Source organism: Oncorhynchus nerka, linkage group LG14 (genome assembly GCF_034236695.1).
Source record: "Oncorhynchus nerka isolate Pitt River linkage group LG14, Oner_Uvic_2.0, whole genome shotgun sequence".
Lineage (NCBI taxonomy): Eukaryota > Metazoa > Chordata > Actinopteri > Salmoniformes > Salmonidae > Oncorhynchus > Oncorhynchus nerka.
In genome coordinates, this window is record NC_088409.1 from 18,190,158 (window position 1) to 18,207,852 (window position 17,695).

The following is a 17,695-nucleotide window of genomic DNA, read 5'->3' on the forward strand; positions in this document are numbered from 1 at the left end:
CATTCTCATCGACGGGGCTGCAGTGGAGCGGGTTGAGAGCTTCAAGTTCCTTGGTGTCCACATCACCAACAAAATAACATGGTCCAAGCACACCAAGACAGTCGTGAAGCGGGCACGACAAAACCTATTCCCCCCTCAGGAGACTGAAAAGATTTGGCATGGGTCCCAGATCCTCAAAACTGTTCGCTCTGCTACCGCACGGCAAGCGGTACCGGAGCGCCAAGTCTAGGTCCAAGAGGCTTCTAAACAGCTTCCACACCCAAGCCATAAGACTCCTGAACATCTAGTCAAATGGCTACCCAGACTATTTGCAGTGCACCCCCCCACCCCTACTCTGTTGTCATCTATGCATAGTCACTTTAATAACTCTACCTACATGTACATACTACCTCAAATAACCGGTGCCCACACACACATTGACTGTACTAGTACTCCTGTATATAGTCTCACTATTGTTATTTCACTGCTCTTTAATTACTTGTATCTCTTATTCTTTTTTTCTTTTTTTATCTGCATTGTTGGTTAGGGGCTCGTTAGTAAGTATTTCACTGTAAGGTCTACACCTATGGTTTTAGACGCATATGACTAATAAAATTAGATTTGATCACTAGCTAAATAAACCTGAACTAGAGTTCCAGATGTGTCGTCAGCTCTGCTAGGCAGCAGTAAACGTAGAGATGTATCGTCAGCTCTGTTAGGCAGCAGTAAACGTAGAGATGTATCGTCAGGTACTAAACGATATCATAACCGCCATCGATAAAAGACAGTACTGTGCAGCAGTCTTCATCGACCTTGCCAAGGCTTTCGACTCTGTCAATCACCATATTCTTATCGGCAGACTCAGTAGCCTCGGTTTTTCGGATGACTGCCTTGCCTGGTTCACCAATTACTTTGCAGACAGAGTTCAGTGTGTCAAATCGGAGGGCATGCTGTCCGGTCCTCTGGCAGTCTCTATGGGGGTGCCACAGGGTTCAATTCTCGGGCCGACTCTTTTCTCTGTATATATCAATGATGTTGCTCTTGCTGCGGGCGATTCCCTGATCCACCTCTACGCAGACGACACCATTCTATATACTTCCGGCCCGTCCTTGGACACTGTGCTATCTAACCTCCAAACGAGCTTCAATGTCATACAACACTCCTTCCGTGGCCTCCAACTGCTCTTAAACGCTAGTAAAACCAAATGCATGCTTTTCAACCGTTCGCTGCCTGCACCCGCACGCCTGACCAACATCACCACCCTGGATGGTTCCGACCTTGAATATGTGGACATCTATAAGTACCTAGGTGTTTGGCTAGACCGTAAACTCTCCTTCCAGACTCATATCAAACATCTCCAATCGAAAATCAAATCAAGAGTCGGCTTTCTATTCCGCAACAAAGCCTCCTTCACTCACGCCGCCAAACTTACCCTAGTAAAAGTGACTATCCTACCGATCCTCGACTTCGGCAATGTCATCTACAAAATTGCTTCCAACACTCTACTCAGCAAACTGGATGCAGTTTATCACAGTGCCATCCGTTTTGTCACTAAAGCACCTTATACCACCCACCACTGCGACTTATATGCTCTAGTCGGCTGGCCCTCGCTACATATTCGTCGCCAGACCCACTGGCTCCAGGTCATCTACAAGTCCATGCTAGGTAAAGCTCCGCCTTATCTCAGTTCACTGGTCACGATGGCGACACCCATCAGTAGCACGCGCTCCAGCAGATGTATCTCACTGATCATCCCTAAAGCCAACACCTCATTTGGCCGCCTTTCATTCCAGTTCTCTGCTGCCTGTGACTGGAACGAATTGCAAAAATCGCTGAAGTTGGAGACATTTATCTCCCTCACCAACTTCAAACATCTGCTATCTGAGCAGCTAACCGATCGCTGCAGCTGTACATAGTCTATTGGTAAATAGCCCACCCATTTTCACCTACCTCATCCCCATACTGTTTTTATTTACTTACTTTTCTGCTCTTTTGCACACCAATATCTCTACCTGTACATGACCATCTGATCATTTATCACTCCAGTGTTAATCTGCAAAATTGTAATTATTCGCCTACCTCCTCATGCCTTTTGCACACAATGTATATAGACTCCCCTTTTTTTTCTTTTTTCTACTGGGTTATTGACTTGTTAATTGTTTACTCCATGTGTAACTCTGTGTTGTCTGTTCACACTGCTATGCTTTATCTTGGCCAGGTCGCAGTTGCAAATGAGAACTTGTTCTCAACTAGCCTACCTGGTTAAATAAAGGTTAAATAAAATAAAACATTTAAAAGGCAGCAGTAAACGTAGAGATGTATCATCAGCTCTGCTAGGCAGCAGTAAACGTAGAGATGTATCGTCAGCTCTGTTAGGCAGCAGTAAACGTAGAGATGGCTTTCCAAATGACACTAGTCCCTATATAGTGCACTACTTTTGACCAGAGCCCTAGTCCCTATATAGTGTACTACTTTTGACCAGAGCCCTAGTCCCTATATAGTGCACTACTTTTGACCAGAGCCCTAGTCCCTATATAGTGCACTACTTTTGACCAGAGCCCTAGTCCCTATATAGTGTACTACTTTTGACTAGGGCCCATAGGAACTTCTGAAATCCGCCTGTCATACTGAAGTCAGTTATTTAAGTGCAGCTGTGATTCAGCCCGACTCAGAATAAGGAATTCATTATTACATAAACACATACTATCTTTAATGCCCTGCTTGTCTTAGAATTAGTCAGTCAGATACTTGCAAAAAGCACTTAAAACACAGATGACAATTACAGTGAGGATTTTAAATCATTCTCATTAAGCCTAGATGCCCTCAAAAATGGAACTAAGTCGCAGCTTATAGCCTAACACTCACTGCACAAACAGTGCCAGTTAAAGATACAAAAAGAAAAATAACTGTAGCTAGCCCACAAAACACTTTCAAATCCTCCTGGGGTCCAACAACCTGTTCATCGGAGGATTTGAAAGTGTCATGTAATGGAACTGTTAACTAGGTCACAGGATGTAGGAATGTTGCAGAGGTTCATGTGTCACTGAGGAGGGTTGACTGCCCAACAATAAAAGGTGTCAGAGGCCGCTTGTTGTTGTGTATCTGCTGGGTCTTCTGTGATGTGCTGTATCATTCACATCTCCTGTTGATGTCTGATGCCAGCAGCTCCAGGGAGGAAGGTGAAACTAGTCCACAGGGCTCCTCCTTATTTCTGTTAAAGCTGCGGTCATATTATTACTGCTGCCTCTAGAGGGGCATCCAGGAGCTCCTATTCCACCTCAGCAAGCTGCAGCGGGATGGAGGGAAGGACGGACGGAGGAGACCGACGTATGTACGGACGGTCGGAGACGAGGGATACAGTCTGCAGTGGGATGGAGGGAGGGAGGGACGGAGGAGAGACCGACGTATGTACGGACGGTCGGAGACGAGGGATACAGTCTGCAGTGGGATGGAGGGAAGGACGGACGGAGGAGACCGACGTATGTACGGACGGTCGGAGACGAGGGATACAGTCTGCAGTGGGATGGAGGGAAGGACGGACGGAGGAGACCGCCGTATGTACGGACGGTCGGAGACGAGGGATACAGTCTGCAGTGGGATGGAGGGAGGGACGGACGGAGGAGACCGACGTATGTACGGACGGTTGGAGACGAGGGATACAGTCTGCAGAGGGATGGAGGGAAGGACGGACGGAGGAGACCGACGTATGTACGGACGGTTGGAGACGAGGGATACAGTCTGCAGTGGGATGGAGGGAGGGACGGACGGAGGAGACCGACGTATGTACGGACGGTAGGAGACGAGGGATACAGTCTGCAGAGGGATGGAGGGAAGGACGGACGGAGGAGACCGACGTATGTACGGACGGTTGGAGAAGAGGGATACAGTCTGCAGAGGGATGGAGGGAAGGACAGACGGAGGAGACCGACGTATGTACGGACGGTCAGAGACGAGGGATACAGTCTGTAGCGGGATGGAGGGAAGGAGGGAAGGACGGACGGAGGAGACCGACGTATGTACGGACGGTCGGAGACGAGGGATACAGTCTGCAGCGGGATGGAGGGAAGGACGGACGGAGGAGACCGACGTATGTACGGACGGTCGGAGACGAGGGATACAGTCTGCAGAGGGATGGAGGGAAGGACGGACGGAGGAGACCGACGTATGTACGGACGGTCAGAGACGAGGATACAGGGATACAGTCTGTACGGTCGGGATGGATACAGGGAATGGAGGGAAGGACGGACGGAGGAGACCGGATGTACGGACGGTCGGAGACGAGGGATACAGTCTGCAGCGGGATGGAGGGAAGGACGGACGGAGGAGACCGACGTATGTACGGACGGTCGGAGACGAGGGATACAGTCTGCAGAGGGATGGAGGGAAGGACGGACGGAGGAGACCGACGTATGTACGGACGGTCAGAGACGAGGGATACAGTCTGCAGCGGGATGGAGGGAAGGACGGACGGAGGAGACCGACGTATGTACGGACGGTCGGAGACGAGGGATACAGTCTGCAGTGGGATGGAGGGAAGGACGGACGGAGGAGACCGACGTATGTACGGACGGTCGGAGACGAGGGATACAGTCTGCAGTGGGATGGAGGGACGGACGGAGGAGACCGACGTATGTATGGACGGTCGGAGACGAGGGATACAGTCTGCAGTGGGATGGAGGGAAGGACGGACGGAGGAGACCGACGTATGTACGGACGGTCGGAGACGAGGGATACAGTCTGCAGTGGGATGGAGGGAAGGACGGACGGAGGAGACCGACGTATGTACGGACGGTCGGAGACGAGTCTGGATACAGTCTGCAGTGGAGATCTGGAGGGGATGGGGAGGGAGGGACGGAGGAGACCGACGTATGTACGGACGGTCGGAGACGAGGGATACAGTCTGCAGTGGGATGGAGGGACGGAGGAGACCGACGTATGTACGGACGGTCGGAGACGAGGGATACAGTCTGCAGTGGGATGGAGGGACGGAGGAGACCGACGTATGTACAGCTCTGCCACGAGCCTGGCTGATGAAATATTACCATGGCGTTTTAAGGGGAAGGTTCCCACGATGTCAATGAGTACTCAGTGTTTCAATGGCATCCCGTGTCAACAAATCCTAAATCAAACACTGCTTTGGGGTTCTCACAACGAGGAGGATGTTCTACATGGCAGCTAGTGTGCTTTATTAGACAGCGGTAACCGAATGTAGCAGGCGTAAAATAAACACCTGATCCCCTACATACTGGTACCGACAAATACAATATATATATATTTTTTTTTAACTGCTGAGAGGTTATCTTCTGCACTGTTCAACCAATCTAGTAAAATGTGGAGGAGTTAAGATGGATGGAAGTCGCTGGCTGTCTTTTCTATTTCCCCTGAACAGCAGAACATCTAGTTGTTGTGGACTGGGCGGAGCCTAGACGGTGGTGGTGTTGGCTCCCCCTCCTCTAATAGGCTGGTGTACTACGCTCTCTCCTTCTCTTCTCTGTGAATCAGCGCAGGCTCTCTGTATGTCACCACCAAGACTCACTAGTGGGCCAGTTTAAAGACCCCGTCCCAGCAAACCAGGCTGCTAGTTTGAGTGCAGTAAAATGTTTTTGCTCAAACTTTTTTACCAAGGATATTGTTTTTCAGATTAAAAAATCAGACAATAGCCTATATGCTAACCTAGCTTCATCATATCTGTCATTCTGCATGCAACCCACTAGCCTGTGGTTACATTTACTGTATAGTGAGAGAGAAAAAACAACCCTGAACCTTCTGGGGGGCCTTGATGCCTCTGCAATGTTTATTTCTCAGTGTGTGTGTGTGTGTGTGTGTGTGTGTTGTATGTATGTATGTATGTATGTATATATATTAGTCGTGAGATGCGAGAACAGTAGCAACAGTGATGAGCTCCAATGGGATTTGCAGGAAAGCCATGCATTGCAATCAGGAGGCCCATTGCTTCATTACAGCAAATCGAACACAACGTTCTAAAGCCGTGCTTGGCTTCACATCACACATGCAGTCAACTGTATTTTCCCCATCATCAAAAAGAGAATATTTCCATGCTGTGACCCAGATCAGACATCCTGAGCCCAGACTGAGCCCAGAAATAACTCCCTGCAACTCTCCCATCTCTGACCGTGGAGGAGCGCCAGATTCAATCCAACCTGCCGTGCCACTGTTTATACTGCCTGTCTACAAACTAGCTGGGTCCCGCAGGAAGGCGCACACATTATTTGACCAAAACCTGTGGGTATCAGTACCTGTAGGAAGAGTACCTGGTATTTCCACAGTAACCAAAACCCTTCTGTGAATGTATTTTGACCATGGGGGGAAAAAGCTAGTTCTATGTTTAGGCTACACACTATTGCATAAATACTGCAATGCGGGTTCAACTGAATGGAGTCAGGTAGAAGGTTGTGTATTAACTTCCCGAAGTCAGCATTTACTATCTGTCTGCTACACATGCACACAAGGTGTCAACTGGAAGAACACTTTAGTTTCAGTATTACCCCTTCAAGACCAGTGACCCTGCTAGAAATGGACCTGTTGGTGACAAATCCAGAGCTGTTGCTCTCCCACGTCTCTTACTGAGACACTTGAAGTCAACCACAGCCTGCTAGCCTGTCCCTGCCACAATACCTCTCCTTGTCGTCTCCAGCGTGTTTCCATATCAGGCTTCGGTCTCAAAAATAGCCATTCTAACACAGCCCTGTCTAAGGGGACTGTTGACATTAAACTCTAAAGAACAGGCCTAGTTGAATGTAGGCGGTCTGAAGAGGCAGTGGGATTTTCAGTATTTGCATCTGGTCTTAGCCTAAGTATTGTCAATCAATAACATCCTAAGTATTGTCAATCAATAACCTTGAGAATTGTGCAAATATCCCCAGTCAGACAGACAATCATTCAGTGTTGACAAGTGGCTCGTGTTTATAGTGCCAGCAAGTATGTGGACCTGTCCTTTAACACTGAACTAGGATACAGTGCTGCCGTATTGTGAAGCTCCTTATCAATGCTTATTCAAGTAGAGCAGTGGTTCCAACTCCGGTCCTCCAGTTACCCCCACAGAACACATTGTAGCCCTGGACAAACTCACCTGATTCAACTCATTGAGGGCCTGATGATTCGTTGACTAGTTGAATCAGGTGTGCTTGTCCGGGGCTACAATAACAAATGTGTACTATTGGGGGTACTGGAGGACCGGGGTTGGGAATAACCCTCAAATATTGTCCGGTCCTGAGCAAATTTCAGGTCTTCTGAGCGCAAACTTGAACATTGTGAAAATTCTGTGCAACTTGCAGCTCGTGTTAACTGTGACACTGAGGCTGTCTCCACTTTAAGTTACAGTTCTAACAGTGGCCAAGTAGGCTGCGGTGGTTATGTGATCATAATGTAGGCCTATCAGAGTGGCCTACCATCAGAAACCATGGAGAAAGTGTATCCCATTACATTTTTACATGGAAATAGCTGTTCGATCATTCAGCCTACAGTAGCAGCCAATGTGTGGTGTTCAATGTAGACCTACATTCCATGAGGCTTTTGAAAAAAACATGACGGGCTTGATATTAACCTGTTTATCCTTCAGACAAAGGAGGTGACTGAAAATGTAGTTTGTTGCAAGAAACCAGTTTACAAAATAAAATGCATTATTATTCCCATACCATTATTACAGAGAATCAGACAAATGATGCTACCCTCTGCCTATTGGCTACTTAGCTTATTCAAGCATGTCTCAAAATACAACTATGCCCCCGAGTGGCGCAGCAGTCTAAGGCACTGCATCTCAGTGCTAGATGTGTCACTACAGACCCTGGTTCGATTCCAGCTGTATCACAACTGGCCGTGATTGAGAGTCCCATAGGGTGGCACACAATTGGCACAGCGTCGTCCGGGTTAGGGTTTGGCCGGGGTAGGCCGTCATTGTAAATAAGAAATTTGTTCTTAACTGACTTGCCTAGTTAAATAAAAGACAAAATAAAAGAATAACTCTTTAAATCCGACTTGTTTTTAAAGATGTCTAGAAATGTACACATTCTGTGCTCTTGTAGGAAGCAAATCACTCCCCTATTGCAGACTACAAATTCTCTCTAACTGGGCTAATAACTCACTAACTAGCAAAAGATATGAACAAAATGTGCACACGTTGCTATATGCAGCTCTTGCTTTGATCTCAAAACAAGCACATCTACTCACGACAACAGTCGTAAAAACAGATCCATATATGGCAATGGTCTATTTGCATATAGGCCTACTGCAGATGTGATTGGTTATGCCACATTGGTCTGTGTAGAGTACAAGCGGAGTTGTGCCCAATGGAATCCTACTCCTACCTACAACAAAATCTCTTGAATACTTTGTTTTGTTGCATTGAAAGTGGCTAATATTGGCTGATTCAAATCACAATTGTCACAGTAAAGGGAAACGTTGATTGCCACAGTAAAGGGAAACGTTGATTGCCACAGTAAAGGGAAACGTTGATTGCCACAGTAAAGGGAAACGTTGATTGCCACAGTAAAGGGAAACGTTGATTGTCACAGTAAAGGGAAACGTTGATTGCCACAGTAAAGGGAAATGTTGACAGTGTTAACAGTAAAAGAGAAATATTGATAGCGTTAACTCAACAGTAAAAGAGAAACATTGATAGCGTTAACAGGGAAAACTCTAGAGAGTTGAGTGAAGTTCAATCTCGTGCTTGTCACTGTGGGCCGATATGTCTTCAGCGCGCTCTGACTGCTGCATGCACACTCACAGCTTACAGGGAACATTGGTTGGGAACCACCAACACATTCTCCTCGGTGCTCACAACTCAACTTGTTTATCTCAGGGTCATATGTGCATGCAGAGAGAGACAGATTTGCAAAATGTGATGTGACATCTTTTAAAATGTAGAAATGAAATAGGCTGAGTTCCATGGGGTGTTTCCCCCTCTCCTTACATGTCTCTGAAATAAGCAAATGATCCCATTGCCAACCCTCCAGCACCGTACATACATGGTGACCGGGATTGTCAGAACATGTCAGAGTCAGAGCTTTGAGGCAGACTAGTAGTAATCTTCACAAGATACTAGAGGTCGACCGATTAAATCGGAATGGCCGATTAATTAGGGCCGATTTCAGGTTTTCATAACAAATCGGAAATTGGTGTTCAACATGATCTGTACCCCACACACATAATTATCTGTAAGGTCCCTCAGTTGAGTAGTGCATTTCAAAACACAGATTCGACCAAAGACCAGTTTTTTTCCCCCCCAGTTCCTCGCAAAGGGCACTTATTGGTAGATGGGTAAAAAGGCAGACATTGAATATTCCTTTGAGCCTGGTGAAGTTATTAATTACACTGTAGATGGTGTATCAATACACCCAGTCACTACAAAGACACAGGCGTCCTTCCTAACAGAGAAGCCAGCAGAGGAAGGAAACCCCTTAGGGTTTTCACAATGAGGCCAGTGGTGATTTTAAAACATTAACAGATGGCTGTGAATGGTAGAACACTGAGGATAGATCAACAACATTGTATTTACTCCACAATACTAACCTAAATGATTGAGTGAAAAGGAGGAAGTCTGTTCAGAATAAAAAGCATCCAGTTTGCAAAAAGGCACTAAACAAGTAATAATGCAAAACATTTGCCAAAAGGAATTTACTTTTTGTTTTGAATACAACATGTTGTTTGGGGCAAATCCAACAACACATTCCTGATTATTACTCTCTATATATTTCAAACATGGTGGTGGCTGCATCATGTTATGAGTATGATTGTCATTGGCAAGGACTCTCGATTTTTAAGGAATAAAACCCTGCAGAATGAAACTAACCACAGGCAAAATCCTAGAGGAAAACCTGGTTCAGACTGCTTTCCACCAGACAGTGGGAGATGAATTCACCTTCCAGCAGGAGAATAATGTAAAACACAAGGACAAATTTACACTGCTGTTTCTTACCAAGACAGTGAATGTTAATGCGTGGCCCAATTACAGTTGACTTAAATCTGCTTTAAAATCTATGTCAAGACTTGAAAATACCTGTCTAGTAATGATCAACAACCAACTTGACAGAGCTTGAAGAATTGAAGTCTAAATATTGTACAATCCAGGTATGCAGAGCTCTAAGAGGAGACTTAACCCAAAAGATTCACAGCTGTAATACCTGCCTGCCAAAAAGTATTTAAGATGTATTGACTCAAGGGGGTGAATACTTAACTAATCAAGCTATATTAGTTTAGTGTTTAATTTTTCATATGTTAGAATGTCTTCCACTTTCACATTAGAGTATTTTATGTTGATTGTTTACAAAAAAAAGACAATTAAATCCATTTTAATTCCACTTTGTAACAATAAAATGTGAAGAAATCCAAAGGGGATGAATACTTAAATGTACTGTACATCTTCCTGGCTCCATTTCAACGTGATGATTGACAAGCACTCAAAAGGATTTATCACAACAAGGCACAGAAACAGCAGCAGGCAGTGATTATGGAGAGGATTTCTGTGCCAATGTTAATAGGGGCATTGGGGTGTGTAGTTTGCCTCCTGCGAGTGACATGAAGAGTAACAGATGTTGAGAGGAGCGAGGCAAAAAAACAGAGTAACCTGATTAATGCAGACAGCCACGTATCTCTCTCTCTCTCTCACACACACACACACACACACTTATGCATCAGTAGAGCTCAATCTCTGTTAAACATGTAGATAATGAGTATGATGAGAGCGCAGCGACCCCAGGAGATGTGGAGATCACTTGTCTTGATGAGAGAGAGCAGAGACCCCAGGAGATGTGGAGATCTCACCACTTGTCTTGAGAGAGAGCAGTAACCCCAGGAGATGTGGAGATCATTTGTCTTTATGAGAGAGAGCAGAGACCCCAGGAGATGTGGAGATCACTTGTCTTTATGAGAGAGAGCAGAGACCTCGGGAGATGTGGAGATCTCACCACTTGTCTTGATGAGAGAGAGCAGTAACCCCAGGAGATGTGGAGATCATTTGTCTTGATGAGAGAGAGCAGAGACCCCAGGAGATGTGGAGATCACTTGTCTTTATGAGAGAGAGCAGAGACCTCGGGAGATGTGGAGATTTCACCACTTGTCTTGATGAGAGAGAGCAGTAACCCCAGGAGATGTGGAGATCATTTGTCTTGATGAGAGAGAGCAGAGACCCCAGGAGATGTGGAGATCACTTGTCTTGATGAGAGAGAGCAGAGACCTCGGGAGATGTGGAGATCATTTGTCTTGATGAGAGAGAGCAGTAACCCCAGGAGATGTGGAGATCATTTGTCTTGATGAGAGAGAGCAGTAACCCCAGGAGATGTGGAGATCATTTGTCTTGATGAGAGAGAGCAGTGACCCCAGGGGATGTGGAGAGATCACTTATCTTGATGAGAGAGAGCAGTAACCCCAGGAGATGTGGAGATCATTTGTCTTGATGAGAGAGAGCAGTGACCCCAGGGGATGTGGAGAGATCACTTGTCTTGATGAGAGAGAGCAGTAACCCCAGGAGATGTGGAGATCATTTGTCTTGATGAGAGAGAGCAGTGACCCCAGGGGATGTGGAGATCATTTGTCTTGATGAGAGAGAGCAGTGACCCCAGGGGATGTGGAGATCATTTGTCTTGATGAGAGAGAGCAGTAACCCCAGGGGATGTGGAGATCATTTGTCTTGATGAGAGAGAGCAGTGACCCCAGGGGATGTGGAGATCATTTGTCTTGATGAGAGAGAGCAGTAACCCCAGGGGATGTGGAGATCATTTGTCTTGATGAGAGAGAGCAGTGACCCCAGGGGATGTGGAGAGATCATTTGTCTTGATGAGAGAGAGCAGTGACCCCAGGGGATGTGGAGAGATCATTTGTCTTGATGAGAGAGAGCAGTGACCCCAGGGGATGTGGAGATCATTTGTCTTGATGAGAGAGAGCAGTGACCCCAGGGGATGTGGAGAGATCACTTATCTTGAGCACAAATGTTCCTGGTGTATAACGTGGTGGTTGGTGTTTAAGTGCATCCAACTGAGTTGGCATAAAGACGACAAACTTGGCAAGTCATCACTGGCAGTGAGTAGAAGAATTAGGCTTGGGCGGTGAGAGCCTTGGGAGTCACTCACTGTTGTGCAGCATGCGCCAGGTGATTTAATTACATTATGGAGTTCCACCACTAAAGTGTTTGCCAGATAGATATCTTACAGCTATTAAGTTAACGGTCTAAAATGTGCTAAATGCTCTGCAGTTGTGCATTTGGTTTGCTAATTTATTAGCTAGTTAGCTTCTTCCAAAAAAAAAAAAAATCAAGCATTCGCTTGGTAACAGCAGAGAATCCCCTCCTGGATCAAGAGCTTTGCTGTCTAATGTTTGTTTTGTGCAGCAAACTGAGAAGCATTTTTTTGTTACTTGTATAGTTTATGTCAGAAACTACTAAAATGTTCGCAGCAATGCGCTGGTTAGCATTTAGTTAGTATTCTACATGGGATTTTACGTGTACTTGTTAGCATTGCTAACCTTCAGATTAGTATCAGTGGGATTTGAAAACAGCGCCCCTTGTGTTCAGTGGCGGTATTACTGAATAGGATACCAAATATCAGAGTATGGCAGAGGTTGGAATGAAGGTATGACAATCTGGATACTGCCCAAGTGTAAGAAGCACAAAGAAGACGTGAACAGCCACTATTAGCAGCCATGACGAAACTTCTCTCCCCACCTCATCCACTGTCAAGCAAGTCCAACCAACCAGGCCCATCACCAGAGTAGGAGCTACAGCTCGTGGACAGTGAGGTCAGTGAATCAAGCCTAGGGGCAACACTGACCAGTTACTGAGATTTACCGCCCAAAACAACTCCCTTTTCCCGGGATAAATAACAGGTGTATATAAGAGAAGTGTATATGAACAGCATGGTGTGAAATGGAACTGTTAAATGATGTGCGGTGACTAAATGTGTCTTCTCTGCGGCCTCCGCATGACGACTCATCAACGCTCCGGATGGGGACAGACAGCCCGTCTCAGTATGGAGTGCAGTTCACAATGCATGTAGACCTCATCATGGTAACTTCTTTTGTCACAGGAAGGCCTACATTTGCTGCAGCATAGTCTATGCTACCGCAATGGAAAGACTGAATGAGCGTCTAATTTACCCATCCACATTTCAGGGGTCAACTTATTTATTTTTTTGTAAAGATTATACTTTTTTAAATTGCAGCTGGAGAGTTTTAAAAACAGCCGATCACTCGAATAACGTTGCTTTAAAATCAGTGCACGCGCTAGCACTCTCTCACAGTCGCTCTCCACGTTCAAATTGCATCCAAAATAGATCATCCTGTTCTACATTGTCTAGATGTCCTGGCTTACCTATTTCAGGTAATACATTCAATGCAGTATTAGGCTTATATTTAGCTAATTAATGATGGGTTATGCATAATAAGCTTCTAATTTATAGCCTTTCTCTGTTGCTCGCACAATACTCACGTACCTGGGCTCCCCTGGCCTCTCTCCTTAAAAACACTCCTCAGCTCTTGGAGTGCCATGCAGGAAAAAACAGACTAGAATAGCTTGCTGGACATATTTTTTTAGCATTTCTTATACCAATAGGCAATTTGAAGGAAGAGGAACACAAGCTTGTTTGCTGAATGTTAAACACAGCATCAAATAGAACTCATGGGTAGTTTGAAAGAAGAGCGAACGCGCGATAGCAGTTATTTATTCAGACCCATAACCACTCAATCTTCATGAAGAGATATGAAAGCCTTCTGCGTCTAATACTAGTCCTGTGTTATACAAAGGATGTCATTAGAATGATGAAGATAAGGACAACAAAACGTATTTAATTGAACTGTTGAAACCAAGGAAGGAATGAAGCAACTCTAGAAAAAGAGACAGGCTAATAACAGGTATTATGCGTCAGCCTACAAATTATTTAAATAGGCTCGATTATATTTCTAAATTAAAATCTAATTCACTGGCCTATACTTGTAACTTTGTAGGCCACATTGTGCTGCACCAGAACCGCATGTTCCTTTCTGCGTTATCATGGTTTGCACGATGTGCGTAATTCCAGTTCATAAAATACTGTACTCTATTGTAACTGTTCACACTAAAAAAGGATTGGCCTACTGGAGCTAGGTTCATTTATTTACCCAACAGATCATATAGCTAGATACATCTATAGGCTTTTATGTTTTTCTGTTGTGCAGTATAGATATCCAATACATACACTGCTCAAAAAAATAAAGGGAACACTAAAATAACACATCCTAGATCTGAATGAATGAAATATTCTTATTAAATACTTTTTTCTTTACATAGTTGAATGTGCTGACAACAAAATCACACAAAAATTATCAATGGAAAAGATTTAGATGCACTATTGTAAAGTGGCTGTTCCACTGGATGTCATAAGGTGAATGCACCAATTTGTAAGTCGCTCTGGATAAGAGCGTCTGCTAAATGACTTAAATGTAAATGTAATGTAAATGAAATCAAATTTATGAACCCATGGAGGTCTGGATTTGGAGTCACACTCAAAATTAAAGTGGAAAACCACACTACAGGCTGATCCAACTTTGATGTAATGTCCTTAAAACAAGTCAAAATGTGTGTGGCCTCCACGTGACTGTATGACCTCCCTACAACGCCTGGGCATGCTCCTGATGAGGTGGCGGATGGTCTCCTGAGGGATCTCCTCCCAGACCTGGACTAAAGCATCCGCCAACTCCTGGACAGTCTGTGGTGCAAAGTGGCGTTGGTGGATGGAGCGAGACATGATGTCCCAGATGTGCTCAATTGGATTCAGGTCTGGGAAACGGGCGGGCCAGTCCATAGCATCAATGCCTTCCTCTTGCAGGAACTGCTGACACACTCCAGCCACATGAGGTCTAGCATCGTCTTGCATTAGGAGGAACCCAGGGCCAACCGCACCAGCATATGGTTTCACAAGGGGTCTGAGGATCTCATCTCGGTACCTAATGGCAGTCAGGCTACCTCTGGCGAGCACATGGAGGGCTGTGCGGCTCCCCAAAGAAATGCCACCCCACACCATGACTGACCCACCGCCAAACCGGTCATGCTGGAGGATGTTGCAGGCAGTAGAACGTTCCCCACGGCGTCTCCAGACTGTCACATGTGCTCAGTGTGAACCTGCTTTCATCTGTGAAGAGCACAGGGCGCCAGTGGCGAATTTGCCAATCTTGGTGTTCTCTGGCAAATGCCAAACGTTCTGCACGGTGTTGGGCTGTAAGCACAACCCCGACATGTGGACGTCGGGCCCTCATACCACCCTCATGGAGTCTGTTTCTGACCGTTTGAGCAGACACATGCACATTTGTGGCCTGCTGGAGGTCATTTTGCAGGGCTCTGGCAGTGCTCCTCCTGCTCCTCCTTGCACAAAGGCGGAGGTAGCGGTCCTGCTGCTGGGTTGTTGCCCTCCTACGGCCTCCTCCACGTCTCCTGATGTACTGGCCTGTCTCCTGGTAGCGCCTCCATGCTCTGGACACTACGCTGACAGACACAGCAAACCTTCTTGCCACAGCTCGCATTGATGTGCCATCCTGGATGAGCTGCACTACCTGAGCCACTTGTGTGGGTTGTAGACTCAGTCTCATGCTACCACTAGAGTGAAAGCACCGCCAGCATTCAGGTGACCAAAACATCAGCCAAGAAGCATAGGAACTGAGAAGTGGTCTGTGATTATCACATTATCACCTGCAGAACCACTCCTTTATTGGGGGTGTCTTGCTAATTGCCTATAATTTCCACATGTTGTCTATTCCATTTGCACAACAGCATGTGAAATTTATTGTCAATCAGAGTTGCTTCCTAAGTGGACAGTTTAATTTCACATAAGTGTGATTGACTTGGAGTTACATTGAGTTGTTTAAGTGTTCCCTTTATTTTTTTGAGCAGTGTATATGATATAGGCTAACGGTACAATCATTTGGGCTTTTTTGGGCTAAGGCTCATGAAAAAGTCTTTAATGTAGGGCTCAAAATGTTTATTTTTATTTTACCTTTATTTAACTAGGCAAGTCAGTTAAGAACAAATTCTTATTTTCAATGACGGCCTAGGAACAGTGGGTTAACTGCCTGTTCAGGGGCAGAACGACAGATTTGTACCTAGTCAGCTCGGGGATTTGGGGTAGCCTAGTGGTTAGTCCAACGCTCTAACCACTAGGCTACCCTGCCGCCCCGGCACGGTAGCCACCGGCTCATCAGGCTCCGGTAGCGTCAGGATTTCATTTTCGAACAATGCTCTAATCAAATGCAGACATAGGCCTATGTATATTTTTTATTTAACCAGGTAGGCAAGTTGAGAACAAGTTCTCATTTACAATTGCGACCTGGCCAAGATAAAGCAAAGCATTTAGACACATACAACAGTGTTACACAGAGTAAAAAAAACATAGTCAATAATACAGTAGAAAAATAAGTCTATATAAAATGTGAGCAAATGAGGTGAGATAAGGGAGGTAAAGGCAAAAAAATATACATGCTTTATAATGCTACTGAATAACACTTCTGGTTTGGGCAGGAAATACCAGGTTAAATCAGGAGAATAAATAATTTATTCTCGGGATGGAACGCTTGTAAAACACTGACCCCCCCCCCGACTGACTGAGAGCCAAGGAAGACTTCACGTCAGGGCACGTCAGTCGGTTTGACCTGAGCCATTAGAACACATGCATCCCAAAACGGCACCCGATTCCCTATTAAGTGCACTATACAGGAAATATGGTGCCACACCATGGGAATCCGACTGTAAATAAGGTCTTCACAGGAGGAGACAGAGCACGGACCTCTAACCCCATAGTTTGTATATTAGCCAGAGGCGGCCAACCCTAAAGCCGGGCGCACACTGCACAATTTTCTTCCTGATTTAGCTGTCCCAGACAAGTTGAGATCGGAGACAAAATCCGCACGTTGTTGCCTACTCGGGTGCGCAGAAGTCACTGACCCTCGTTTAATGCAAGCTATCGATCCAGTCTTTGAGCAGTCCCAGACGTCACTGACCCTCGTTTAATGCAAGCTATCGATCCAGTCTTTGAGCAGTCCCAGACGTCACTGACCCTCGTTTAATGCAAGCTATCGATCCAGTCTTTGAGCAGTCCCAGACGTCACTGACCCTCGTTTAATGCAAGCTATCGATCCAGTCTTTGAGCAGTCCCAGACGTCACTGACCCTCGTTTAATGCAAGCTATCGATCCAGTCTTTGAGCAGTCCCAGACGTCCCGATATTTTCAAACACGTTGGTTTTTATCTGTACAAATTCTGCAATGCTCTTGTAGTGAGATGTGCAACAACTAGTTTTTAGAGCAATCAGCAATAGTCAAATGAGAGCTTGCCAGAGAAAAAGCCAATGAAGACATATCGCATCACCCAGAATGTATAGACTCAAGCAGGAGCGATGAATACTACTAATATGAGTTTGTATTTGCCAAGAACCAAAGCATCAAATCATTACAGCTCTGAAGTTCACAAGCAATGTTATTCGATTCAAAATGTATTGGCTAGATATTTGAAGTCTGTATGGCAAGTGTGAATGTCTGACTGAAAACATTTAGGAGGCTGCTTTGAGCCACAGTTTGTTCTAGCTACGTTAACACATGGTTTTCGCGAGACAGTATGGTATCGAGAATCCTCACAACCTTCATGTCCTTCTCTCATCCAGGGATGAACTGTATTCCCATCTTGGTACACAAGGAGAGCTAAAAACACCAAAAAAAATCCCATTGGTCATCTGTTATAAGAATGCTAA

General features: G+C 45.5%; 1 protein-coding gene across 18 annotated transcripts in view; it reads right to left on the reverse strand.

The window, feature by feature from the left end:
- Nucleotides 1-17,695, reverse strand: part of snrka (SNF related kinase a) — a 73,237-nt gene that overhangs the window by 42,433 nt on the left and 13,109 nt on the right. The window lies entirely within an intron of this gene.